The 27,298-nt window shown below is 42.7% G+C and overlaps 1 protein-coding gene and 1 long non-coding RNA gene across 2 annotated transcripts in view; one reads left to right on the top strand and one right to left on the bottom strand.

The window, feature by feature from the left end:
* PID1 (phosphotyrosine interaction domain containing 1) overlaps positions 1 to 27,298 on the top strand; it is a 206,444-nt gene that overhangs the window by 135,837 nt on the left and 43,309 nt on the right. The gene's annotated exons all lie outside the window — the stretch shown is intronic.
* Positions 7,682 to 25,672, bottom strand: LOC116663785. Its single transcript, XR_004320116.1, has 3 exons — positions 25,169 to 25,672; positions 12,157 to 12,162; positions 7,682 to 7,692 (listed from the first exon to the last, which is right to left on the bottom strand). It is a non-coding gene; the product is annotated as an uncharacterized LOC116663785 (long non-coding RNA).

Genomic DNA, 27,298 nt, shown 5'->3' with positions numbered 1-27,298 from the left:
GTACTTCAATTTAAAAGAAAAAAGCAACTTGAGGAATAGTCTGCCCCAGATGGATTATTTTGAAAAGGTAAGCGTAGTTTCATAAAATTGGCTAAATACTTGTGTTCTAGACTCTTCTGCTGCTGAGATAGACAAGATTTCTTTTCATCGTTACACTGGTCAAGATCTCAGGTTTTTATTGACTTGGAAAAAAACCCCAACATTTCACTGGCAGAGATCCTACCCTTCTTAGGAGGATTAACATATTTTGCCTTCTGGATATATTTTACTTTAAATCCTTTTATGTTGAATACTTTCCTGCTAAGAAACAACATGTTAACACTACTTGAATGCCTATTCAAGTAGGCCAGCAGACATTTGATTGCTTTCTCATTTGTGTTCCTTTTGCCGTTACAAAGCTTTGCCATCGTAGCATCTCAAAATATGGGATCAGTAGGGTTGCCTTTGTCCTTCCTAGAAGAAAGACTGGGATGGGGAGCTATTAAATGACTCACTGTTGGTCTCAGGGCTGGTAAGTGATCGAGCTAGGATTTTTTCCTTCTCTGTTATAATACTAATGACATCCTCCCAGCATTCTCCTGACACACATGCATGGGAATAAGTAGAAATGAAGAACCCTTTGTTAAGCCCGGAGAAATGCACTAAAATATCGTGTAGTGCCACCAGTCCTGAGTGGGGGAGACTTTTCAGATAAAACACCACTTTTTTTTTTCTTTTGTTAATCTGTGTCTACATTTGGAGGACAATGTAGATGGATGGATGGGAAAAGAGATGGATGATGTGAACACAGAAGGAAATAGAAAAAGAAATTGACCAAATCTCATTTCCTTCCCATGTATTAATTTTCTCATTAAGTTTTTTTTTTTTTTTTTTTTTTAGTGCTGGCTATGTGCCAGGCTCTGTTTTAGTCATGGAAGATACAGGGGTGAAGAAAGTTGTTCTAGCCTCATGGAACTTCAGGTCTATTGAGAGAGCCAGGAAGGCAGTGGATTATTACCCACTCAATAACTATGATTGCAATGAGTACATGCTTAACAGGAAAATACAGGATACCATGAGCCCCTGTAACAGGTCATCTCAAGTGAGCATGGGAGTTGGGGAAGTCTCCTGAAGAAGTACTGTTAGCTAAGATGAGAAATCTGAGCACAGTGTGGCAGGTGGTGAAGCCTTTGTGGCAGAAAGGGCGGAAGGAGTCCAGGCAAAGACAAGAAAACGGGCAAAGATCCTGAGGTAGCAAGAATCTTGGCATCTCTAAGACACAGAGAGGCCGAAGTGAGAGAGCAAGTGGAGAGAGATGGCAGAGCTGAGTAAGTAACGATGCTCTTTGGCCCTGGTCTTGGAAGAGCCTCGGTGATGATGCAGAAGGCGCTCTATTGCAGAGCAGTGGGAAATGATGACAAAGCTTTGAGCAGACAGGAGGCATCAACACTGGCTGTAGAGAAAGGAAGGATGGAGAAAGGCAGGGCTGTATGAGAGACCTGTTTGGAGATTTTTGCAGTAACTCAGGGGAGCGATGATGTTGGCTTTGACTGGGGATGTGGCAGTAGAGGGAGGCACGTTAGATCTGAACTGTACTGCAGAGGCAGACTTGATTGGAGGTGAGGCCTGAGGGAGAGGAAAATTTCCGTGATGACTCCTTGGACTGGGGCATGGGAGAACGGTGGTACAACATGACTCCTTTACTGATAAGAAGATGACCAGAAGAACAAGTTTTTTTTTGTTTGTTTGTTGGTTGGTTGGTTGGTTGGTTTTTTGGTGGGCGAGCAACACAGGACTTATCTTTTGGACCAACCAAGTTTGATATGTGAGCCACTAAAATAGACATCAGTCTTGACTGTATTGATCCAAGGCTCAGAATAGAGACATAGCCAAATATACGTAGCCAAGCTATCCAATTAGAGATGGTGTGTAAATCCATGTGGGAGGGTGAGGTCATCAAAGAGAAAAGCCAGATGAGAGAAGAGGGCTCAGGCTGTGTCCCAAGGGATAGCTGCTTGATGTGTTAAGATGTACATTACAAGAGATCATGTCTGGTAAGGGTTAGGGGAGGCATGACAGAGTTGCAGGCAATATTTAGAGATTAGGAGAAGAACCTCACAGAGGAACCTGGAAACATGCATCCAGGGTGGCAGGTGAAAAGCCAGGAGAGTGTGATGTTGTGGAAAGCAAAGCAAGATGTGTGAGATGCTGCTGAGGGGGGTGGAGGGAGGATGTGATACCATTAGGATAGTGGGTACCCTAAGTCAAATTGGGCTCGACACTCAAGCGTAAGGTCTCAGGATCTGGTTTTTCTCTAACGTCTCAATGGCTCATTTCTAAGCTCTGCAGAATTCCCCCTACTGAATTTATCTAATGACTGAAATGATTTATTTTTTGGAATTTCATTTGCAAGCCAGTTGGAAGGTAGAATGAACCACATGAAGCAATGAAAAGCTGAACTCAGTTGACTTGCCTCTGGATTTGGAACCAGCAGAAATCCACGCAGTAACTTTTTCTAAATGCTGTTTTGGACTGTTAAATTGAAGGTCTTGACAAAATAAAATATTGAAACTAGCCTTTCCAGGATTACTAGATGAAGCGGGCCATGTCTGGTGTGTCATTTTTGTGAGCTGAGGTTCCCATAGTTCCCCAGCAGGCTTTTGAGTCCTGACTGAATAGGGCAGCGTTGAAAGAAAAAGATTTGGGTGAAAGATTTTTTTAAACAGAGATTAGGAAATAATACTACTCAAAGAATTCATACCGTGTATTTCCTCTTCTTGAATCCTCCTTGGAGATGGGTAACTTACAGTACATTTTTGAAAATGCTCAAATTTGGGGTTGGTTTTATAGAACCTCCTTTAACCTTAAGGACCTCTCACAGCTGAGTGAAGAGTGTAGCTGCTTTGTCTTGGTTGACTGGTTGAGTTTTTCACATAAAAGAGCAGCGTGAAATAAGAAACTGGAATCTCACTTGGCTCTAAATTGTAGATATTTATTATTCTTCCAAAAAATTAAGATGAATGCAAATCTAAACTCTTGACTTTTTAAACCTTTCAATAATAACATACGACAAATAAGGAAAGAAACAACAACCTTTTACCTTTCAAGTTAAATTAGGTCTGTAATTGACTAAGAGGCCAGGAGACTTGGTTTTTATAGCTCCAACAAAAATTTATGGAAAATACATTGTGCAGATTCTTAGAGATTCTTAAGACACAGATCCTGACTTCAGGGGTTTCACATTTCAATTAGAGAAGGCAAGTCCATAGAAATAATTATAGAACAAGGGGGTAATTTCTATTACAAAGATGTGTTTCAGGAATTCAGAGGAAGGACGTGGCATAGTATAGGGAAGGATTCACAGAAGATACAACAGTATGAGCTCCGTCACATTGAAGAGTCAATGTGACAAGTAAAAGGTCTCAGAGGGAGGTCATTTGGCACGAAGTTACATCTAGCAGGACGGAAGAGGATGTCAAAGTAGAGAGGGCCCAGACTGTGAAGGATCTGCAGGCCAAGTCAAGGAGCTACTGAAAAATTTCAGATAGTTGCTTAGCAGGTAATTTATGCATTAGGGGAGGACACCTGTGGCCAAGGTTAGAGTGAGGAGCAGGTCTGGAGGCAGGGAGACTGGAAAAGATACTATTGCAGTGGTCCAGGGGCGCTACGGAGAAAATGAGCAGTGGAAAGATGGCTGTACCTCTCAGAAGCACCTCTAAGGAATGAGACAAAAAAAAAAAGATCTGGGCTTTTATAATAAATTCAGTTTTGTCACTATCTTAGAGTTCTCCGGAGAAGACAGAGAAATTTATCTGAAGAAACTGGCCAACATAATTGTAGTGGCTGGCAAATCTAAAAGATACAGGGTGGGCCGGCAGGCTGCAGACCCAGGATGTGGTGATGTTGCAATTTCAAGTCCAAAGGCCATCTCCTGGCAGAATTCCTTCCTGATCAGGGAGGTCAGCTTTTTCCTATTCAGACGGTCACCTGATTGAATGAAGCCCATCCCGTCGTGGAGGGTAATCTGCTTTATTCAAAGTCTGCTGCTGGAAATGTTAATTTCACCTAAAAAATAATACCTTCCCAGCAACACCCAGAATAATGTTTGACCAAATATTTGGGTACTGTGGTCCAGCCAAATTGATTCATAAAATTAACCATCACAGTAGCTAAAGGCTTGGGTGAGTGAAAGCAAAAATTACTTTCAATTTCCGGGTCCTCTCCCAGCTCCCACACATAAAATTATGACATTGGACTAGGTACCATCTAAGATCCATTCTAGCTTTGAACAAAATACTTTTATTCTTTCTTTGCCACAAAGTCAAGAATGGATGTTGCCTAATTCATTCTGAGATTCTAGAATTTTAGATCCACAAGAGACCTTTGGTAGCTGTCAGTACGTTCATATTACGGCTGAGGAGGTAGGGTGACTTGCTCAGCTATGCAGATAGGTGATTCCATTGCTGTCACGTCAGCATGCCATGCCGTGTAGTGGCAATGTTCTGCCAAAGTGCACTGAATCAAATGTCTGTAGCTTAAATCATGTTTGAACTCTGCTAGGAAATTTTCCTACTTAAAAGACCCCTCACCTGGGTTCTGGTGGGAAGTCAGATATTAGCACGCATTATTGGATTTTGCTGTGGTAGAGATCCTCGGTATGGAGAGAGAATTTTTCAAGACCACAAAGTGAAACGTTCATGTTACGAGGCTGAATCAATCAATGCTAGGCAAAGGGAGTTTCATGAGCAGCGGCGGCATCTCTGAGCTGATTTTAGGGGCCCATGGCTCCCCTCCAGGTGCGAGGCTTTCAGAGATAAAATAGCTCATTTTAGAAACACTTTACTCCTTGTATTTAAGAGAAGCATTCCTAGATGCGAAGTGTACTGACGCAGCTAAGTGTATTACTAGAGACGTTTAGGAGTTTCAGTGGTGAACCCTAATACGGATGGAAAAATCAATCATCAGAAGTCCTTTCTTGTTGGCAGAGAAATTAGAAGAATGCCTAATTGATTCAAGGCTTTTTTGTTCTTTCTGACCTGCCTAGGGTGAGATTTTGTTTAATTTTGTTTTGCAGAAGGTTTATGTGGACCAGTGTGGGCTGAGAGCTTTGAAAGGATGAAATAGTTTTAGCATCGAAACAATAGTTGTGAAGCTCTTAACACGGCTAGTGGACATTTTTGAATCAGTTATCACATGCCATCCAATGGTTGGAGCAATGTACAATTTCCTGTCCTACAGCTCGAAAGATTTTAGGACCTTCAAGCTCTAATCTTCTCCCTCAATCATAGCAATTTGAGCAGGACATTCATCTTTGAAGCCTTTGGCTGGCTTTTCTCTTTTCTTGCTTAAGCTCACTAGAATTTTGTCTCTGACGTTGTGAGACAATTTTTGAAAGATGATTTACCAAGTTATTTCAAATTACGTTCCTTCTTATTTTGGTGTCATTTAATTTATCATATAATCGGGACTTTAGGCTCACTGCTGCCCGTGGATGGACTGTTTTAAATCTGTTTCATTTCTTAATAAGTATATCCCTTATTAAAAGGCTTAAAAGGATTTAAAATAAGTCCATTACAATTTTTAATCCTCTGTCTCATTTTGGAACATTATTTCTGTTGCTTTGTGGACATGGAGTATTCAATCTGTGCAGAAAAACAAAAGATAAGAAAAGGAATTCATTTTCTGTAACTTAAGTTGGGGTATTGGGAGGCAAAATGGGTCCAGTTTGAATTCCTTTGCCTTAACCCCATATCTTTTCTCCATCCTTTTAATTTTTTTAAAAGGCAGATTTCAAATAAATATATAATACTCTAATTCCTATGTTCTCAGGGCACCTCTCCTGCCTCCACCCACCTTACTCAATTTTGCCTTCCCCCAGCACAGACCTTTCCCTTTAGATGGGACCCTCATCCTTGTCCTGACCGCTCCTGAGTTTGGTTCCTGGTGGCTTGGCTTTCCCAGCAGTGGGTGCACTGCGGTCACTCCCACACCCAAATCTGGCTCTAGTCTCTCCAGTCCAGCTGAGTCCTCATCCACCCCCGTGGCCAGGCATCCCTGGCACGTGCCAGAGGACAAGGAACAAGGACGCAGAGCACATCAAACTGAAGGATCTGGTTACTGCTGTCAGAGGGCCTTTAACATCGACCTAAGAGTGTTGCCGTGTTCCAAAGGCACGGGGCTCTGGGCTTGTCTTGCGGGTGGGAATCCGGGCATCTTCCCGGTGGATGAGATTCTCACAGCAAACAGAGGCAGGTGGAGCCGCTCCTCCGGGTGTGGGGCAACTGATTGGAGTCCTTGTTAATATGTTTTGTATAATGAGGTGGAGTACCTTAAACTGCTCAGATATTGGAAGAAAACACTTTGGTTTGTAACATAGGGCAGCTGCAGTGACAGAATCTGTTGTCCCTGATGCGCGGCAGCCCTGGCTGGACAATACGTGCAGCTGCTGTTTACTCATCAGATACAGATCAGCTGGATCTGCCTTTTGCTTCACTTAACCCCGCGGGTCGCCAAGCCTCGCCTTGGTGTAGTGGATTCCAGGTATCACATCTGTGTTCTTTGGATGCGTGTGTTCTGATTAAACAAATAAAATACAATCATCTCAAATAATCATAAAAATAGATCACGTTTCCCTTTTCTATTCATGAGGATTATGCCACTGACGGCCCCCCTCCCATAACTCACCCCCCGGGGTGATTTTGGGGGTGATACTGATGGAGGTCCTAAATCACCCATTGTCTCCCGCCTGATGCCTCCTGGGATGGGGAATATGCATTCGCAGGAAGACTGCTGGGAGGTAACGATGCAGTTTGTGTCTCCCGGCTGGCCCACATGGGATGCGGCTCCACTGCCTTCGATACATTTACATGCCAACTAGTGTGTGGCGGACACACAGGCTTTGCTGCTTCCCTAACTGCCTGGAGAATTCCATGTTATTTTTCTGACTCCTTGCCACGAACACACAATTGCCACAAACACACAACACACGAACACACATGGACACTCCTTGCCACAGAACAGACTGTATTAGAACTCGAGAGTTCCTGTAGCCTGCAGAAACCGAGCTCGTGTGTGCCCCTAAAGGTCTCCAATGCCTTGTCTTAGAGAAGGTTCAAAAAAATCTCCTCAAATAGGTGATTTGGGTGCTAAATTACCGCCATGGCTTTCATGATGATTTTTTAGCGGAAAATGATTTTGAAATCCAACGTCTGCATTTATCCCTATTTAATCACCAAGACCTGCACGTCTTGGTGTTAGTGAGCCTCTTCTCAATATATTTAATGCACTGAATAATAATAATAATTATTATTGTTATTATTGCACTGAATTAATCATGTGATATGACCTAAGCATGTCCTATATACTTTGCCATTATACAGTTTAATTGATAGAATTGTCTCTTTCAGAAGTGACCCAGTTTTGTCTAATATAATAGTTTCAGTGCTCCATTATTGACTCTGATTTGTGAGATGCTCCAGGAAGGGAGAGTTCTGGCTTTCTATTTTCACCACCAGTAGCAGGAAGATGAACTGCCCATCACTCATAGAGCAAGATCCTTGCTCCTTAGCATGGACCACACAGCTCTCTTCCATGGACTGGTCCCTGCCTGCCCCTCCAGCTTCATTTTAATCACTCTCTAACTGCTCCTTTGTGCTCCATGGTTGCCAGACCCCAGATTCCTTCATGCCTCTGTGCCTTTGTTTGTGCTGTTCCCTCCCTCAGACTGCCTTTCCCTGTCTTCTTTGCCAAGACTCCTCTGACTCATTCTTTAAGACTCTGTGTAGACACCACTTCCTCCAGCAAATGTTCCCTGGCCCCCCAAGGTGGGCCCTTTTGCACCTGAGACCTCCCTTTAATACGGCACTTGCTGAAATCAACCATGTCACTGTCTCCTCTGCTCTGTGCAGGATGGGGTCGTCATTTGTCACCAGTGCCTTGGTGTCATCATCTGTCACCAAGGGCAGTGTGCTCACAAATGGTGGCTTCAGAGGGTGATCACCAGCTGAGCTGTCATGGGAGCATTGGGCTCTTCTAATAAACTGAGTTAATAATGGATCAGAGCCACAGCTGCAAAGATAATTAAAAAACGTGCTGCTTCTGATCCCTTGGATTTCTGGGTCTAACTCTTTCCTAGGAGTCTGACCCAGTTAGAAAATATTACACTCAATAAATACAGTGAAACACATAAAATATTCTTTTTCTTTTTTTTTCTTTCTTTCTTTCTTTTTTTCTTTTTAATTTCAAGACCATCTACGGTTCTCTTGCCAAAGTCAAGGGAGCTGAGAAGGGTAAAGCATGAGTGTGGGTGTGTATGTTTCATGAATTTCTGGCCTTCCTTGTTTCCAGGTGGCGTAGTTCCACAGCCACTGAAAACACTGTCAAGTAAATACTCCAGTGGAGGGCACCTCAGATTTTAACGTGCCAACCAAACACCTGGGGCTCTTACTAAGAATGCAGATTCTGACTCAGTAGGTCTGGCAAGGGGTCCACCGCTGTGCTTTTGTAGCAAGTGCCTAGGACACATCAATGCTGCCAGTCCATGGACCACATTTAGCGTACGAGGTGGTAGCATTCAGATGGTGTCTCAGTGTTTTCATCTGGTGAGACTTTTAAAGCAAAATTGTTTCCTTCTGTTTCAAAATGCTCCACTAAAGCACCACAGAAGATCTGACTGTCAGAGACCTGAGCAAAACGCACACTGCTGTCTTTCTGGGCTTGTGCAGGACGTATGGAGTCTAGGCAAGCTCATATCATGTAAACAGGATATCCGGCTTCCACTTTCAACTCTTTTTCCTGGTGGTCAGGCTTAGAGTGAAGGGAGGCATAGCTCACAGCTTGCCGTTCTCTATAATAAACTCTTACTAAGGTAGCCGGTCATTTGGTGGCATTCCCCAAACCAGCTGATGGCCTCCCATTCCTACTGGGTGAGGAGTAGACTCTCCTTGTAGGAGAATATCTTTGTATCTAGATCTTAGCAAACCTTTCCCACTGGTTCCAGAAAACCCTTATGTGATAGCTTCCTAGGGTTTCCATAAAAATGACCACACATTTGAGAGCTTCAAACAACGGAAGTTCACTGTGTCACGTTTCTCGAAGCCAGAAGTTGAAATCAAAGGGTTTGACCTGGCCATGGCCCCGTGAAGACTTCAGGAGAGAAAACTGCTTTACCTCGTCAAGCTTCTTGTGACTCTTGGAATTCCTCGGCTTACGGCCGCATCACTTCAGTCTTTGCCTCCATCCTCATGTGGCCTTCCTCCCTGTGTGTCTCTTATAAGGGCAGCAGTCCTTGGATTTAGGATACACCCTAAATCCAGGATGTCCCTAGATCCTTAATTCATCTGCACAGACTCTATTTCCAAATAAGGTCACATTCACAGGTTTTGGGGGTGGGGTCTTGGACATATTTTTGAGGGGGATACTATTCAACCTGCTGCACCTTAGTTCCCTGAGGCCATTGTCGAATGAGGATCTGAAGGTTGGTGCAGGGGAGTAAGACATGCGAACACCCTATTCTGTGCAGAGCAGCGTGGGACGTGCTTTGTACCTGTGTGTGTGAGGAGGGGGCTGGGAAGGTGCCCATGCACCTCGTTCCAGCCCGCCAAGGAACTTGAATGATGATTAAAGAGACAGAAATGAGCAGGTAGTAGATCTTTACATGTGACAGAGCCTGTGCACAGAACTTTTGAAAAGTTTTTATTTAAATTTTGCAACTATGAGATACCTGTTAATGGATGTGATTATAGATTGATTCCTTCATTTATGAGTTTTCTTTTAGATAACTGGCCTCTGTTTATTTATTTATATCTGCCTCTTTCCCCCTTTTTATTTATCTCTCTACCTCTGTACTAGCCACTTTAATTCCTCTTTTCTTCTTCTCTGATTATCCACTGACCGAGCTACCTAGCTGCCCAGCCAGCTATCTATTGATCTATTCAGTTATTTTTATTCTATCTTATTCCAGAAAGCACTGAGACATTTCTCAAGAATATAGATTACTAGTGCCTGTAAGTCTTGATTTGTCATTCATTAATTACTTAGATAATAAAAAGAATTTAGAAGCCAGTGAAGGTATTAATTCATGTGAAGGTATTTCTAAGGCAGTTGAGAAAGATCATTCAGTTGATCAAAAATTCAGTGTATACACAGCTTTTCTGTTGCCAGCTGATTACATAAAGCATGATGTATTCTCCTTGCATAAAGTTTCAAATTTCACAACCTATCTCCTTGGCCATCTAGTTTTACAAGGAACAAGATGGTGGAGGAAAACTAAATTCTTAATTTAAATTCTCTTGAAGATGTAAATGAGTTGTTCAGCTGTTTGACATTAGAGAGTAGGGAATTTGTCCTCATCTTTCAAAACAATGACTAGTTAACAAATGAGTTAACAAGCAGCTACTGGAAAATACACAGAGGGCAAAGTGCTTAGTGCCTTCTAGGATGGCTCACTGTGTCGCAATAGGCTGAGCCCCAGTTGGTCTTGAGCCATCCCACAGGATTTAGCTGTTTTATTTTAGGCTTCATTTCAGGATCTGGAATCAGTTAAAATCAAATTTTCCAGAAATCAATATTTGCCTAGATTGGATTCCAAGACTCTTAATTGTGTCCACAGAAAGGAATATACAATCTATTCGCTGGTGGACAATGAGAGCCAAGCCAGAACCCAATAATTTTAAGTGGCTGCCTTTAAAGATGATAATATGTATCTTATGCCAGACTTACTAGTCTTGAACTATTCCATCACCAAACTGTGCTACGTCGGGTTTTCAAATTATTTTGGTCCTAACGTATGAACTTGAATTTAGATCCTTTAGCAAAATAATGCACAGCCACTTATTTCTTTAGGTTCTTCCTTACATACCCAACCTACAGAAATTCCATCGCACAAAAAAGAGAGAACGCATTGTACAGTGTGGTGTTTTAGAGTGAGCTAGGCTTTGTCTGCCTGGAGCACATCCAGGCTCTACTTCTCACCAGCTCTGTGTTGTGGAGCAAAGTAATTCCATCCTCTGTGCCTCAGTTATCTCGTCTGTCAAATGGGGTTATTTAGAGTCTCCATGTTATAGGGTGGATGAGATGGTTAAATCCAGAAGTGCATGTGAAATGGTAAACAGAGACTTGCTTTAAGGCAGCTCCATCCATCAGAAATATAATATGAACCACATTGGTGATTTTAAATTCTGATAGCCTGACTAAAAAGTGAAAATAATTTTAGCAATGTATTTTATTTAACCTCATATAGTCAAAGTATTTTTTATTTCAATGTGTGACTAAAATTGTTTATATGGTATATTCCTTTATCTGCTTCTGGCTGCCACTCCTGATGATTCTAATTCACTTGGTCTGGGGTCCAGCCCTGGTCTGGGTGTGTGTGCAGAGCTCCCAGCTGATTCTCACGTACAGACCAAGAATCAGAGCAGTGTCTGAGGCAAATCACTTTCCCGTACCCACAAAATGGATCATGCTACTGGCTGTAACAACTTAACAAGGTTACTAAGAAGAATCCGATATGATCCTGATATTGAAATGTATTGTGAAATATAAAATGCCGCAGGAAGGGAAGAGCTTTTAGTTATCAATAATTATGTCAAAGCATTCCTAAATGGAATCTCCCTCTGGAGATATGCTCATTACCTAGGAAATCTTTCCTTTGATTCCAACTACTCCTGTCTTTTTCCTTGAAAGGAGGTGCATTTTTTCCCCCTGAAACTGATGTTTACTTACTAGCACTATCTTGGTGCCAGACTGGCTGGATGATGGGCAAAGCGTGTTATTAGAGGTGATATTTGCTAGAGGCACATGCCAGCTCCATCTGTTCCCTAGCATTCTCTGGATCTCGGTTTCCTTATCTGTCACTGGGATGATACATACATGGCTGGGCGCTAGTGAGGGCTGATATAAATCATGGACATAAAGCATTTAGCTCAGGGTCTGGCCTCCCTCCCAGGCGTTCTGCGGGGCAGTGGACGTGTGTGCAGTTCGGGGGACTCGGGGAACCAGCAATGCACGTAGCCGCTCAGTCACTAGCAGCACTTGAGCAATTACGGTAGCTGGTGAGCACACACTTATCAGCGCTCACACGCCATGGCCCTCCCCTTGCACATGTTTACATAAGAACTCTTTATGACTTCCCATAGATGCGATCTCAGGAGATTTGGCCTCATCCATGTTCAAATGAACGATTTCCTTCTGTCCTGAGGGGAGAGGTTGGGTTTAGCGTGGCTGAATTGGTTATTCAGCTTTTAACAGCCTGCAGCCGGAAGGAAGCCCTTTGTTACTGATTGAATCTCCCCTTTGGGGGTGAGGGGGAGGCGGGAAGCTGCCTTTCCATGCAGTGTGCTGTTTGAGTGAAGTGCGCCCAGATCAGATTGGAGTCTAGGCGAAGGGAAGTGCCCCCGCCCACCTTGGACTTACCGAAATTCCTTCCTATTATTCTAAAAATGAGATAAATTAAACAATAACTTGTTCCAACATTGTGGACTTTCTTGCACCAAGATGCTTTAAATGCTTGCTGACGAATAAAAACAAAACAAAAACCTTTGTTCTACAAAATGCACCCATGACAAAATTATCCAGTGGGTCCTGGTGGTCACCTGGCTGGTTTAGCACACATTCTGTTTAATTCTGTTTACAGTTTGAGAACTTGGAAAGAGCAGTGCATTTGGTTCTCTGATGCCTCTACTTTTCTAGGTGAAGAAATTCAGATTTATAGAGAGTTGGGGACCCACCTAAAGCCTGGCGCCCATCATATTCACAGCTGGCACCTGTGGATGGCCTACTTCGTTAGGTGGGGTGTGAAATGTTCATGTGGGGCTTCTCATTTCATCCCATCCCTGTGAGATTCAGCACTAATAGTATGCTCATTTTATAGGTAAGAGAATCAACTCAGAAAGGTAAGTCACTTCTCCCAGGTTCCATATCTAGGAAGCAACAGAGACCAGATGAGAACCTAAGAATCTCAGTAGGGCATTTCTGAATGAGCACTGCCTATTTTTGGCTTATGTAAGTTGGAAGTTCACTGTGATAATTAACAATTTACTGAGGGTTCAGAGCAACAGGGGAGGTGTCTTAAGATAGTGTATGATTAACTCCTAATGAGTGACACAGTCGATAATTGCTATATGAAGTCATATTAATTTGAATCCAGTGTATTTTTAAAAATCAGATAGAACATATAGTTGGCTAGTCACAGTTTCATAACCCTCTGCATTTTCTACCATGAATTGAATTCTTCATTTGTTCTGCGTTGTATTGTTGCATACGCTGCTCACATTAAACATCTTGAAGACACTTGCATTTACAGTGTTGTTTTGTCAGCTGTCACACAGAAGCACATGCAGAGGCCATTGAGGGACAGTTTATCTGAAAGGTTGTCTGTAACACAGGTTGAACCAAATAAGTGAGGGACTGTGGCAAGAGATGCAAACTCCTTCATTCATTCCTTCATTCGTTCATTCATGGATTGAGTCCTATGCATTTGGTAACATTATTTCAGAGGAGGAGGTGGAAGGACAAATTAAATAGCCTGCCTCTAGGAACCTGGAGTCTTGTAGAAAAGATAAATAAGTCAGTTAAGGTAGAATTTCTTGAACATGGAGGTAAAAGCCCTAATAATAAATGTTGGTCTGAAACAGGAGAGTGTCTTGTTTTCTTTGGTGAAGCAAGGGTGGGCAGTGTTTTTAGCAACTGCTGAATCATCAGTCTGGGAGGAGTTTCTTGGTTTGTAAAATCCAGCAAGTTAGTCCAGACGACTTCTGTATCCGGTAGCCTTGAAACCCTGGTAGCTTAACACAGTGAGCTTTTCTTGCACCAGCAAAGTCCAATATCGATCATCTGTAAGGGGCTCTTCTCCAGGGTCCAGGGTCTCAGTTCTTGCCATCTGGTCACTCCAGGCACCTGCACCCAGGGTCTATGGCTTCCTTCCCTGGATCTTTTGCATCTAGTTGACAAGGGAAGAGAATGTGGACCATGTGCATCCTCTTGAAGATGACCTACGTCAGCATCATGACCACACTTTGCTGCAGAGGGCTGGCCACTGTCATCTAGCAGAGTGCTCAGGTCCAAGAGAGGACTCTGATGTTGGTAGGCATCAGAAGTCTCTCCCACACTCGGAGTTTTTTTTAATAAAAATCTACTATCTCTGAAACATGTGCCACTGCATTCTTTTATGATGAACATAAGGAATCTTAGCCCTAAAGAGGTGAGACTCTGTTAACATTTAATGTCTGATGAACAAGATTCATTCTCCCTATCAGATCTGAAGTTTGAACTCTCAGGTAACCCCCTCTTTGCTGGGTTCCTTGGTGCCAAGGGACTGGATAACATCTTGGCTACAACTGCAAGGAACTCTGTGGCTCTAGTCGCTGGGAGATGCCATTTTTGCCAGTCCCTTATTGAAGGTGTCACCAGAAGCCGTCCTGTAGATAATCCAGGATAATCTTTCTATGTTAAGGTTGAATGATTAGCAACTTGTGAATCCAGAATCTGTCAATATATTATATTACACGGTCAAGGGGAGTTAATAGATGGAATTAAAGGTTTCAGAGAGTGAGATGTGGGCATCTTTGGAAGGCCATCATTCTGCCTGCCTCAGGCTCCACAAACCTCTTTGCTCGTGGTTTTAGAGCAGTAATTTGAGATTAAGTAGGAGGCATTTGAAGCTGGTGATGGAGAGCACAGTCACTACTATCAGAGGGTCTGGGGACATCTTGCTTCATATTGTAGAAATCTGAATCCTGTCGAGAGACCAAACGACACTCGGAGGGTTGGAGAATTCAGGTTTATTATGCAGGCAGGCCCAGGGGAGTTAACACTCCTAGCTCTGGACCCTGTCTGTAGGCTTATACAGGCTTTTATAGGGTTTTAGTTTTCAATTAAGTTTGTGGAGTATGCAGATGAGGTGTTAGAAATGGACCAATCAGGAGTGAGCTTTTGGGAACCAATGGAATTTTAGGAGTAAGTTTCATTTTCCTAGAAGCAAGCTGTTTTACAGACGCACAAAAGCGGGAAGGCAGTGGCCCTGCCTGGGAGGTCTTGCTAGTCCCTTTGTGGGTTTTGGCCTTTCAGAATCACTATCTTTGTGGCCTTGGGGAAACTCTAACTTCTCTGTGCCTCTGTTCCTCGAGTTATAAAACAGGCATGATAGTTGGACTGCCCTCCTAGAGTCATTGTGGGTTTAAATGAGATAACACACACACACACATTTTGCACAGTGTGTGGGCCATAGTTAAGAGCTAACAGACCAGCTATTAGTAATTATTGAATTACCATTGTTGATCACCCAGGGCAGGGCTGTGGCCTGTGCAACTAGCTTCTGCGTGCACCTGTGTTGGCTTTTGCATTCTCTGGGTGGAAGCAGAGTTGTTTTTCAACTTTCTTACAGAGAGGCATTAAAGCCCTTTTAGAAGTAGAAACTATGCATATAATTGTATACTGACCTGGCACTGGGTACTGATGTCTTTGCACCCTTGTCAATCAACTTCGCCAACTGCTTGGATTGTACAAAACACAAACTCTTTCTTGGGTGCCAGACCACTTGACAGTTTGTTCAGTAGGAACAGATTATCAGTATTCTCTGAGAAGTGTGGGATAGTGAAGCTGGTCTGTTTGATAGAACAAAGGGCTGTCTAGCTGCTAGACTTTATTCTGGGATGTCAGACTTCCCTGAGCATCTGTCTTGTCAAGGAGCAGGTAAGAGCACGGAAGGGTTTCTAACGTGGACCCTTTTATGGCTGATTATCCCTTGCAGAGAAGACCCAACTCTGCCTCCAATTTTAATAGTTGTCCACTACCAAAGCAGGTCTGGGGTAGATTTTATCTGAGTACCAAGGCTTTTAGTGGACTAAACCATCTTGGGGAGTCAAAGGATTATGGGTCTACTTCTTTATGAGTGGGCATGAGGAGTGATTTCTCTAAGTTCTCTAGAAGTAGTTGATGAAAGAGGAAGGAATCTGCTGTGTGTGTGTGAATGTGTGTCTTTAAATATTGTTAAATTGTTTCCTGTGCCAGAAGCAAGAAGGAGGCAATGATTTTATTTATTTACTATTTATTACCTGAGTTGCACTGTTGCTGTATGTGAGAAGCCTGGTTCTTATCCTCTGAAAAAAATGCCCTGGGTCATTAGGAACTCATTGTTCTCTTTGTAGTTTTCAAATTCCCTTTACTTGAAATGTTGTTTGATGTGATAAAAAGAACCTATTTTAAATTGTAAACTAGTACATATAAGTGTTTCATGAAACTGTTAATGTATATGATCTCACTGTAAACTATTATAGTCCTATTGAAATTGAATTTGGAGTATAAAATAGTTCTAAGAATCTGACGTTCTAGTCTTACAGTGTAAGAAGAAAGACTTCAATAGAAGAAGGGTGGGGGTGATTATACACCTTCAAATGTGGACGAGATCAAGGAAGTCCTTTCCCCCAATCATTGTATCCTTCCTTCAGTTTGATCCGTTTAGGTAGTGAGGCGATATCTTGACCAAGAGGCAAATCTTCTAGAAAGGAGCCCCAAATTTCATGCTTTGATCAAGTGTCACTTCCTTAGGCTGAATTTTAACTCACAGTTGGACATACATGTTCCATCAGAGTGCCGTTCTACAGTGGGGTTTAAATGTTACACTAACCTGTTTCCTCCAAGTTTCTAACCTAACGAACTCGCTCGCTTCTCTGAGTTTCTTATGTCTCTTTCTTTATATGTGTGTAGTTCAGTATTCATGGAATCCTGCAATAAGTTAAGCTCTTGGTGCCCTGCCTTCTGGTATTGAATTTCCTGCCTCAAAATGGTCTGTGTTGAAGCCAATGGGTGCAGATCTGCCCACGTTACATGGTTAATCGAAACCACATCTGCTGCCCAATGTGTGGGAAACTAGGAGCCAGTTCTGTGTTTCTACCCACCTTCCCAGCCTCGTCCGCTCCCTACTTCTCTCTGAATTAAAATTAAACTTTTCTTCTTTTGTAGATACATATTCAAAAACTTCTTCACCTGATTTCCAACTTTCTGATTATGCAGTGCAAGATTTGGGGTGAGGGTAGGGCAGAGGGTTGGGGGGAGATTGATCTTGTAAACTGTGCCCATGGCTGAAGGATGTGGAAATGGTTGGGCAAGAGTTCTCAGTCTCAGAGTTCCCAGGCATAAGGTGACTTCCCCAGGGCAGCCACAGTCGTGGGTGGGAACTGGTCCTCTAGCTTAGTTTGCTCTGGCAGAAAGAGAAAGTCCTCAGCGTCCCTTTAGCATCAGAGAGATGCAGTGGAGCAGAAAGCCAAAAAAGGGTGTTGGAAATTCAGTCAGGAAAAGGAGTAAAGAAAACTGGGAAAAGGCATCAACGTGGTGAGAGTGAATTGCCCCAGGCTGCCAAAGAGAACAGTCTGTTAACTCCTAAGTCACTTTAACTAGGAAGCCTGTGATGCAAATAGCAGGAGCGGGTGGAAGGTGATAGCTCAGTGGTAGAGCACGCGCTTAGCAAGCACGAGGTCCTGGGTTCAATCCCCAGTACTTCCACACGCAGAGGGGAAAATAGCAGAAGAGCTGCTCTCAGACAGAATGAAGACGTGGAGCTGTGGAGAGACCAAGTGAACTTGACCTCAGAAAGGGGAAGAATTGGGAGATCAAGGAGGTGGCTGTAGGAGTCATAAATGAATGAGGGTTAGGACTTCACTCTTGCACTTTAAATCTTACTTAGAATATATTATTATCCTCATTTCTTCTCCACCAACCTCAAGGAACAGCAGTTGCTGTATGTTTTAACTACAAAGAAGATGTTTCTTCTGAGAGAAATAGAAAATTCAGTGCCCGTAAAGGGCACCTACAGCTAACAGGTGGAAACCGCTTAAGAACGGTGTAATGTGGTCTAGATATGAATACATTGGACAAGTAGACTTTATTTAAAGGCTTTGAGAAGTGCCGTCATAAAGCAATGGTTCCCCTTTACAACTTCTTCCACATTTATTTAGCCATGATATACCTCTCCCTCCTTTCATCTTTCACTTTTGACAGAGGCATTGTTTGGTGAAAGCATTTAGAAGGAATGCTTGTCTATATCTTTCACTTTACAAATGAAGAACTGGGCCAGAAGAACACGTGACTGTCCGAGAGTCCTTATTCGGCCAGGACCGAGCTGAGATTAGACTCCCAGTGTTTTGTACAGAAGCCAACCATCGTGAGCTCTTGACCTCAAAGACTGGTGTGAGTCCCAGCCCCCCCGTAGGCGCCCTCTGGGTGTCCTACGATGTAGACTCATACTTTGATCAGTCCCTGAAGGATGGCTTTGCACTTTTGTTGGACCTCAAGCTCATGCCTGTGGTAAGAGAGCCAAGGAGCCCTGGCATTATAACAAGAGTTTGACCTCAGAGAATTCCTAGTTCTCATTTCAGAGGGATTCAGATCAATCTCATGTTCCATCTAACTTGTGGCAAAGGTTTTACTTATTGAAGGCAAATCTTCTGAGGACTTCCCGTCGCTTTTCTTTTCTAGAATCGCACCATTGTGGTTTCAATGCGAGTTCCATTTTCTTCAGTCAGAGTAGAGAGGAGAGCTCTAGGCTTCTGAGGTTAAGAAAGGAGGGAGGAATGTCTGTATGTTACTTACGAGGGAAAACGTGATTGGAAGGTGCTTCTGCAGAATGACTTGATACAGCCTAAGGAGCGATAGCAATTAGCTGCAATCTATTCCTAATTATGCTCCCTCTTTAGGCTGCTGTTTTATTTTTTCAGAAGAACTGTATCTGCCGTTGCCAACTAAATGAATCCTTTTAGGTGAAAAAGCTGTGCGGTTCATACACTATCTGATTCTCACGCTTTAGATGGAGATAATTGGGAGAGAGAGTTAGTGGCTTCTAATTAGAGGCATATACTTTCCCTTATAACTGCCAAGACACCCCGAGACGGCTATGTTAGCAGTGCTATCCCCAGTTAATTTGCTCAGGGCTTTCAAACTTTTCTAGACCCTTATTTAAAGCTCATCTGACTTTCTTCAATGTATTCAGAACTCAGCACTCGCATATGTGATGGGGAACGTTGGACATCACGTAAGACAGGGGTCGTTTGTTACTTCAGTGACACTTTCCCCGCAAGTCAAACTTCCTCAGCTTGAGAGTTTCGGTCAGGCACTTGCACACCAGCGAAAGTGAGATTTCACGCTGAAAGTCAACAGAACTTGATTTCCCTAAACACTTTATGTGTTTCTATCTTGAAAGTTTCTTAAAGGCTTCATTTTATCTTGGAGCAGTGGTGGACTTCAAACATGACTGTTTTTGTAGAAATGTTTTATTTTTTTAATCAAACACGAGGTGATTTTAACAAGCTATTTTCACAGCTGAGTTCCCGGCGCTGGAGGTTTATGGTGTGTTTCATATGTTCTTATTTTGCTCTCCACTTTTGACTTGTTTATTTTTCATGACACATCTGAATGCCTTCTTGTAAGCAGGACCCTCTGCTGGAGATCCAGCTGTGGGGGGTGATTAGTACAAAGGCACATTACAGGCATCCTTTGTGAGGGGTTAAGAGACACGCTTCAGAAGTTATTTTCTTTTCTGACCAAGCGTAGGCATGATGTTTTTCCTCCCCTGGAGATACAACCCAGACTTGAATTTCTGAAAGCTCTGAGTATGTAGGACTCCTGTGCTTTTGATATTACCCACCTGATCCTCTTGAGAGAGCCTCACAGTATTAGCTCCCGGTTGAACCACTAGGTGGGAAAGATGATTCTGAAGCTTAAGTCAAGAACGCTAAGGCAGGCATCAGTTTGGTGTGTGACTGTCACGCTCTCTTCTTTAGGTCATGTGGTCAACTTTCAGGGAAATTACCCCCTGACCTGGCCCTCAAGTGGGTGAAATTGAGATGTCTTTATTGATGACATGTTAAAGGAAAATTGCTGAGTGAAAAGTCTTTCTTTTGAGTGAAGACTGTAAACTGTCTTCACTCCGTTTAGCAGGGATATTGCCTCCAAAGCACATTATTTACACTAATGCTGACACTGTCCAAAAAGGGCCGTACCCCCTTTACTCAATAAAATGAGCATGTAAAGGAGGCTATTATCAAAGGCTAGCATTGTAATTATATTTCTTAATTCAAATTAATCACAGATTTTTTCTTTCTAAAGAGGAAGAAGGAAAAGCATGATACTGCCTTAGATCCAGCCTCTCAATGAACGTCTGCTTAAACTTGTAAGAGTAATTCCAATACAAGTTTGGCTACTTTGCTTATAGCCCATTAGACCATTTTGCTTATAGACGAAATTGTAGACTTTGCTTATAGACATTTCTTCATTACTTATATGACTCTTCTGTAACATTATTTGACCTGCTTCAGACTTCCCCTGTCTAAGCACATGAAAGGTACAGTTATTAGTAATTTACTTCCTCTTACATTGGACTGGTGCAGAGATGTCTTCTTCTTAACCTCAAAACTTGGAAATCAAATTGGGTAGAACCAAATAGATCGGAAAAATCCTATCGTTATCACACATTTAAGGGTGGGCAGTAACTTTATGGCTACAAATCAAAGACTTTTTATGACTGTGCCCATATCCAGAAGAAGCATTTTTCAGTGAAGGGCTGATAAAGCTATTTGAATTGGGTAAACGCTGGGTGCAGTTCGGGGTGTGCAGCACATGATACACTGACAGATTCTAATGTCTATAATGAGCATCTTTGTACGAACGGTTTCTGATATGAAAAGAAATTTGCTTATCAATGCAAGGAAAGCCATTGGTATGTTAATTTTATGCAAGCTTGTCTTCACTTTCTAATTCACTCCTCCCAATAATGGAATTGTAATTGGATTTCGGAAGGAACATGCATAGAAAGCAATTTAAAAGGAATTCGTTAATCAGAAATTACTCCAAATTAGTGCAATAAAAATGAAGACATGTAACCTTTGTCCAAAAATGCAAAATGGGCAATTTTCCCTAAATGTTATAATTTGAGAGAGGCTTGCCTACCACAACATGGAAACTTCAGCGATGCTTTGAATTTTTCCATTAGAAAACTGAAAGTTTTCTCTCTTTGTGCCAGGCATTTTTCTCTCACCTTGGCCTTGAGACGCAGACAACTAAGATAGAGGTAATACATCAAGTCACTGATACCTTAATTTTTCTAAATGTTTTCTGTTTTTCTGTCTCTAACAGGGGAAACCAGAGTCTCTCTGGGTTTGTGTGGTTTAGGGATTGGGGAAGAACACAGGAAGAGTCGCTGCCCTGTCGTTTGAAGTGGGAAATGGGAAGGAATCACAGCTTCATGACTCACTTGCTGTGTGGCTTTGGCATGTGACAATTACTCGGTCATCATTGCCTTCATCTCTAGGATGCCATTACATCAGGGTGTGGTGGGGATTTTATCAAGTAATACATGTAACATAATGTATATAGCATAGCACCTGGTCAGTAAAAAATGGTGAGTGACCTGACATCTTTTGTAAAAGACAGTACTTTGAAAAATTTGAAGAAAAAAGGTGACTTTTTCCCCATAATGCCAACAAATAATAATAATGTGACTTAAAAAATAATAGCAGCTTACACTTATTATCCATACGAGGCTCTTTGCCAGGGATGTCCAAGTGCCCTTTTATTTTATACTTAACAACAATCTGATGGAGCAGGTACAATTGAATAACCTCGAATAATCATCAGTCAAGACAGGCGGTTTCTGTGAGCAGGTAGTGAGCGCCTGGAGGCTGAGAAGGCTTCAAGAATGATAGCTCTTGATCTTCTCAAACTTGGTAACTAATTGGACCAAAATAAGCCCAAGGTTTCGTATTTCGGAAGGGACAATATTTACTGAATTTCACACTTCAGTTGACTTAATGCTTGTGGCAACCTGGGAGAGGTAATATTATAGGAGGAGCAACTAAGCTGAGGGAGGCAGAATGCGTGGCTGATGGCCACAAAGCGACTGACTGACACACAGTGGACTGTATCCAGGACCCGCTGACTCCAGACCCACATGCTTTCCTTAGGCCATGCTGAGGTGCCGCTCATGGAAACAAAACAACCAGTATCACGGACTTGGGTTTAGAGGTACATTCAGTTAGCTTGTTATTGTCATAGATTCGAGGAACCGTTATAGTGAGACTGGCAAGATGGCATTTGGATCAGCTCTGAGAGATGTGGATTTAGGGGCCATTTCCAGATCAGTGATCAAAATGGCAGGAGGAGTAGCCATGAATCACTGCAAAACGTGTAGGTAAATCTCTCTCATTCTCCCATTTCTTTGTGTGTGTGTGTGTGTGTGTGTGTGTGTGTGTGTGTGTGTGTGTGTGTGTATGCACACGTGTTTTAGGGCTTCTCCACTTTGGCACTAGAGACATTTTGGCCTGGATCATTCTTTGCTGGGTTGGCTGTCCTCTGCACTGTAGGATATTTACCAGCATCCCTGGCCTCTGCATATCAGGTACCAGTAGCACACTCCACCCCCATCACCCAAGGTCGTGACAACCAAAAATGTCTCTGGACATTGCCATATGTCCCCTGGTGGAGGGGGCAAAATTGCTCTGGGTTGAGTTTCACTGCTGTGTGTGTAAGAATAGGTACATGCATACGTCGGGGGGCACGCACACATCCATATCCATAAATACATACGCACATAGGAATTACTGGGGAGGAGAGCGGATAGACTGTGTTCATAGCTCTGATCTCCAGTTCTTCACACCTTCCTGTATCCATGCCCTCTGCCATGTAATCTTACTAAAGAGACAGAGTATACGATCCCATCCTTTGAATCTGGCCCCTCTGTGTAACTTGCTAGGTCAACACCGTGAGGTGGAGTTGATGATTGGTGGTTCAGCCCCTCAGCCTTGCCCTCCTACACTGTGGCCATTGTTGTGAGAAGGCTGTGACCGAACCAGCCCACTGGTCCCATGAAGAGGCGGAGAAACAAGACAAAGAGCAGCCAAGGTACCCTAGTCAAGCCTGTCTGAAGCAGAGCCCCCAGCCAGTGCGAAGACTCATGAATGAGCTTCACGGATCCACAGACCCTAGGCTCAACCCCAATGAGCAGATGCATGATAAATAAATAAATAAATACGTCTTGTGGCCGTCCACCAGCGCTTCTTACATTTTTGTTACACAGCAAAAGTGAACTGATACAGGGAGGGAGGGGAAAGAAAGACCAGAAAAGCAGAGGGAGAAACAGGATTTAGAAAGGAGGACCAGAGGAGAGACAGTATCACAAACCGAGAAGAGGGCTGATAGTGACAAGAAGACTGTTACTTGAGCATCATTCTTAACCTTGAGAGAGAGCAGTTGTAGCACTGGGATTGGAGCAAAAGTCAGGTTATAAGAGACTGGATGAATGGTGAAGAAGTTTAAACAGGATTTGTAGACTGTTCCTACCCAGAGATTGGCAAGGAAAAAAAGGGTTCAGAGAGACATACAAAGAGCTGTTCCTAAAAAATGGTGTTGTGAGCAGTGTATTGGACTTTTGTTATATTCGAGGACATTTTCTGGCATGTGTCTGAGTGATCTGGTTTCCTGGGCATCTCCAGGTGCACTGTTGGGACCAGTGTTAGCTCTGATACATAAGCAGAAGGTGAACGTGACCTCAGGAGCCCCCAGTCAGCACTGAGAGGAGAGAGATGCTGAACCCCTGCTTAACTGATGGCACCCTCGGGTCTTGCCCATCGCACACAGCCCCTAGGGGTTTCGCTGAGGGAGACTGGATACAGTGCTGCTCAGCTTGGACCATGGTGAGGGCACCACCATTCCTTGAGACCTAGAGAGAAGGCACGTGGGACTCTTCAAGGCAACTGAGCTGGCAGTGGCTCGCTCTCCCTTCAACTAATTTCGCCTGGTCACTGTTTTCCCTTTGTTTTCTCTTTGGCAGTAGGAACACACGAAGGCTGGTTAGTTAGTTGAATTGCCTAAGCCTCTCTCATGCTTGTTTTTCACTTGCTTCCAATAGACAGATACTCTCTGAGCCGGGCTGTCTGACTTTCTTACTAGAGTGCACACCTCTTAAGTCAGGGTTCTGCGCCGTTCCGTCCTCACTGCGTCGGTGTGCAGTGGAGACCCTTCGATGACTAAACGCTAAGTCAGTGCTTGAATATTAAGACATGTGCTCGAGGATTATAAACCCATACTTGAAACAAGTAGGAGACAACTTTCTGGTAAGCTTGTCAGATCGCTGTGTCTGTGAAGCAAGAGACATTCATAAGAACAAGAGATCTGTATACGCTGGGGTAACTGGCATTGGCTTCAAGAAGGCTGGTCGTGCCTGGGGCTGTCCAGGCTGGATGTGATTCAGCTACACGTGCAATAGCATTATGCATCTTCAGTGTTTGTTTGTACCAGGTTTGTGAAGGACAGAGCAAGTCAGCAGACACTTACTTCTCACTTGTGCCAAAAAAAATCCAAAAGGATTCCAGCTGAGTGTTCCCATTGCCACTCACTGTGAATATCAAAGCTGATTTGCAAGTTGTCTGATTAATGTGACTATCTGATAAATTTTGGAGAGTTGGTTGATATTTCCTGAAAATGTAGTAACTCATCAGCTTTTTTTTTTTTTAATCATGGGAAGTTTTTGTGATTCTTACTTTGAATAGATTTTCTTTTACTTCTCACATCACACTTGGCTATTTTTAAAGGCAACTGTATGTATGCCCTTTTTGCTAGTAAACATTTATATGGATTTTAGTGAACATGCTTTTAGAAAATAATATTTAATTCTTATATTCCAAGATAAAAGAATACATTTTATCCCTAAGAAATATTAAGTTAATTGTGTCTAATTGGGAATATGTTTATTTTTGTATTATAAGATACGTAGTAAAAACAGTTTTTCACAGGTAAGTCCTACACAGGTCTTTCTTCTGTGTAAAATGTTACTCAGGAGAAATTGTAGGAAACAGAGAGAATGAGTAAATGATACAAGGATGAAGGCATGTCAACCAATTATCGGAGCTTTCAAACTCAGAACACAGTAGAGGAGCCTTAGCAAGAGGGGGTGACGTTAATGGATGCTACTAGCTCTCTCTTACTCCCATTACTGCCCTAAATTCCTTGGGTACCAACAGTCAAAGCTATTTGGCGGTAACACGCTGCCTAGCACACAGCCCAGCACACAGCCCATGCTTGATGAATTTTGTGTGGGTGACTCACGTAATGAATGCATGCGTGAGGGAACGAGTGATGATGACTCACCAACTGACTTTCCTCCCACTTCTGGCCGGGCTTCCATTTCAGCCTTAGTTTCCCGAAGTACAGCACTGGTGCACTGATTAGGATTAATGGCAGAAAATAAAAAGCACTAAGTCTTTTAAGCAGGAAAGGGTTTAGTACAGGGGATGAAGTACCGCCAAGTTGCCAGAAGGGTTGGAAGAGTGGGATTCAGGAGGCCACTTGCATGTGGAGTTCAAGGACACTGATTTAGGGTCAGGAAGCTTGAAGCTACAAGCCACTGACACTATAATTGCCTCTTGACAACAGCCCACCTCCCATGAGGTGGAGACAAGGAGACACAGCCAAAGCAGCTGGGCCATGATCTCCATCCTCCTTCCACGTGTCACGAGAGGGTAGGGAGAGGTGCGACCCAGTTCTCATGGGTGCCTGACTCATTGCCTTGTATGTATTCAATAAAAGTTGGCTACAATGAATTTAATTAAATTAATCTGTTATCCCACCGATTCCAGTTTGTCTTACTTGAACGTTTTTCATAGATCCTGTTCTTTGACTTCTAAGTTGATTAACTTATTTGATTAGACACAAAATAACCAGGAGGAATACGTTACTCATGGTCTGATGTTCCGGTGTTCCGACTAGGGACCATGGGAGAAAGTTGTGTGGGGTCACTGACTTTGTTTTAGGGTGATTTGAGCTGAAGGGTCTGGATTGAGTTTGAGCTTTGCACGGTCATTATAGTTGAGATCAGATTTAACTGGGATAAATTAAATAATAATCTTTGACCAGGAAATAGCAGCAGGAACTGCTCATGTAGCTTGCAGATTTGGGGTGCAAAACTGTTTCAACCAAACGGGTCTTTTATTTACCTAGAGAACAGAGGCCGCAATCAATCTCAATTTCTGCCTCCCACTCTCATTTATTTCCCTCCTTTCTCCCCTCTGCCCCCGTTTATCCACCACGGAAGGCTTTATTGCGACCCACACCGAAACACACCTTTTAGTTGCCGATACTTGACATTTTCCAGCTGGCAAAACAGAAATCACCACTGCAGTCTCAAATCTACATTGCTTTTCTTTAGAAACAAAAGCTCCTTTTCTGGACAAATTACTGAGAATTGGCTCTTCAGTATTTCAAGGATTAAGTGCATCATATTTGGAAATTAATTATGGATTCCATATATGTTGAACATTGTGGCTGTAATTAATATGCCTCCTAGCATTTCACAGATTTCATAAAATACAGTCTGCAGGAAGACTTCCCTCGTGTAAAGCATTGGGAAAGCCTTTATGCTTTTACTTAATTAGCATGACAATAAGAATTGCTCACTCATGGGAAATGCCAGAGTCTCGGATCAAGGTTATTTCAATGCCTTGATTATTACCCTTTCTTTTCTCAAGGAGCTCGGTCTTTTCAAGGTTGATACAACAAAAATCTTAGTAGAGATTAACCCATAGGGTTTAAGTGATTGAGAGCTAAGTGTAATTTTGAGGAGTGGGTGCTACCAAAATACATTTTATCCAGTGCCTTTCAAAATGTATAAATAAGCCATTGCTCTCAGTCGTCCTTAACTAGGTAGAGCTTACTGGAATCAGCCAAGGAATAGCTGCAGGCAGCCGGCCAGGGTGAGAGTCACTGACTAGCTGTGGCTCCTGATGGAATAAAAAGACTGAGCAACCATGAAGTCTCCTCTCTCTTTCCTTCACTCCTTTATTTTACGTTTGTATGTCTTCTAGTATGAAAACCAAGGCTCTTTTTCCTATCTGTCTTCTGTATGCCAATCTGAAGTTAGATTTAAGACATTAAGTGGGGTTTTCAAGGGCAAAGATTGAGTCTCCAAGAAAATTATGAAATTTTATTATCACCAACAATTCTTTGATCCTAAAGGCAAAAGAATTTACTCTGTGGTGGTTCTAACATGATAAGTTACCACATGGCTGATAAATATAAACGGAAAGGAACCTGACAAAGGTAGATTTCTACAAAGACAAGAAAACAATCTCAGGTTGTATTCACGGGAAATGGTGAACTAGCTTTTGGTAATTACTCAGGGAGGTGAAAGCACAGGGCTCCAACGTATTTGTTGCCTCTTTTTTATTTTTGTTTTTGTTTTTTTCCTTTTGTAGTTGTTGATAACAGAGCAAATCGGAATTAAGGGTTGGGTGTAATTTTGAAAATTACTGTCCAGTCCTTGTGTATTCAGCCACTGGCACTA

The sequence above is a fragment of the Camelus ferus genome, chromosome 5 (genome assembly GCF_009834535.1).
Source record: "Camelus ferus isolate YT-003-E chromosome 5, BCGSAC_Cfer_1.0, whole genome shotgun sequence".
NCBI lineage: Eukaryota > Metazoa > Chordata > Mammalia > Artiodactyla > Camelidae > Camelus > Camelus ferus.
Note: the sequence above shows the minus strand (reverse complement) of the source record. Positions and strands in the feature narration are given on the sequence as shown.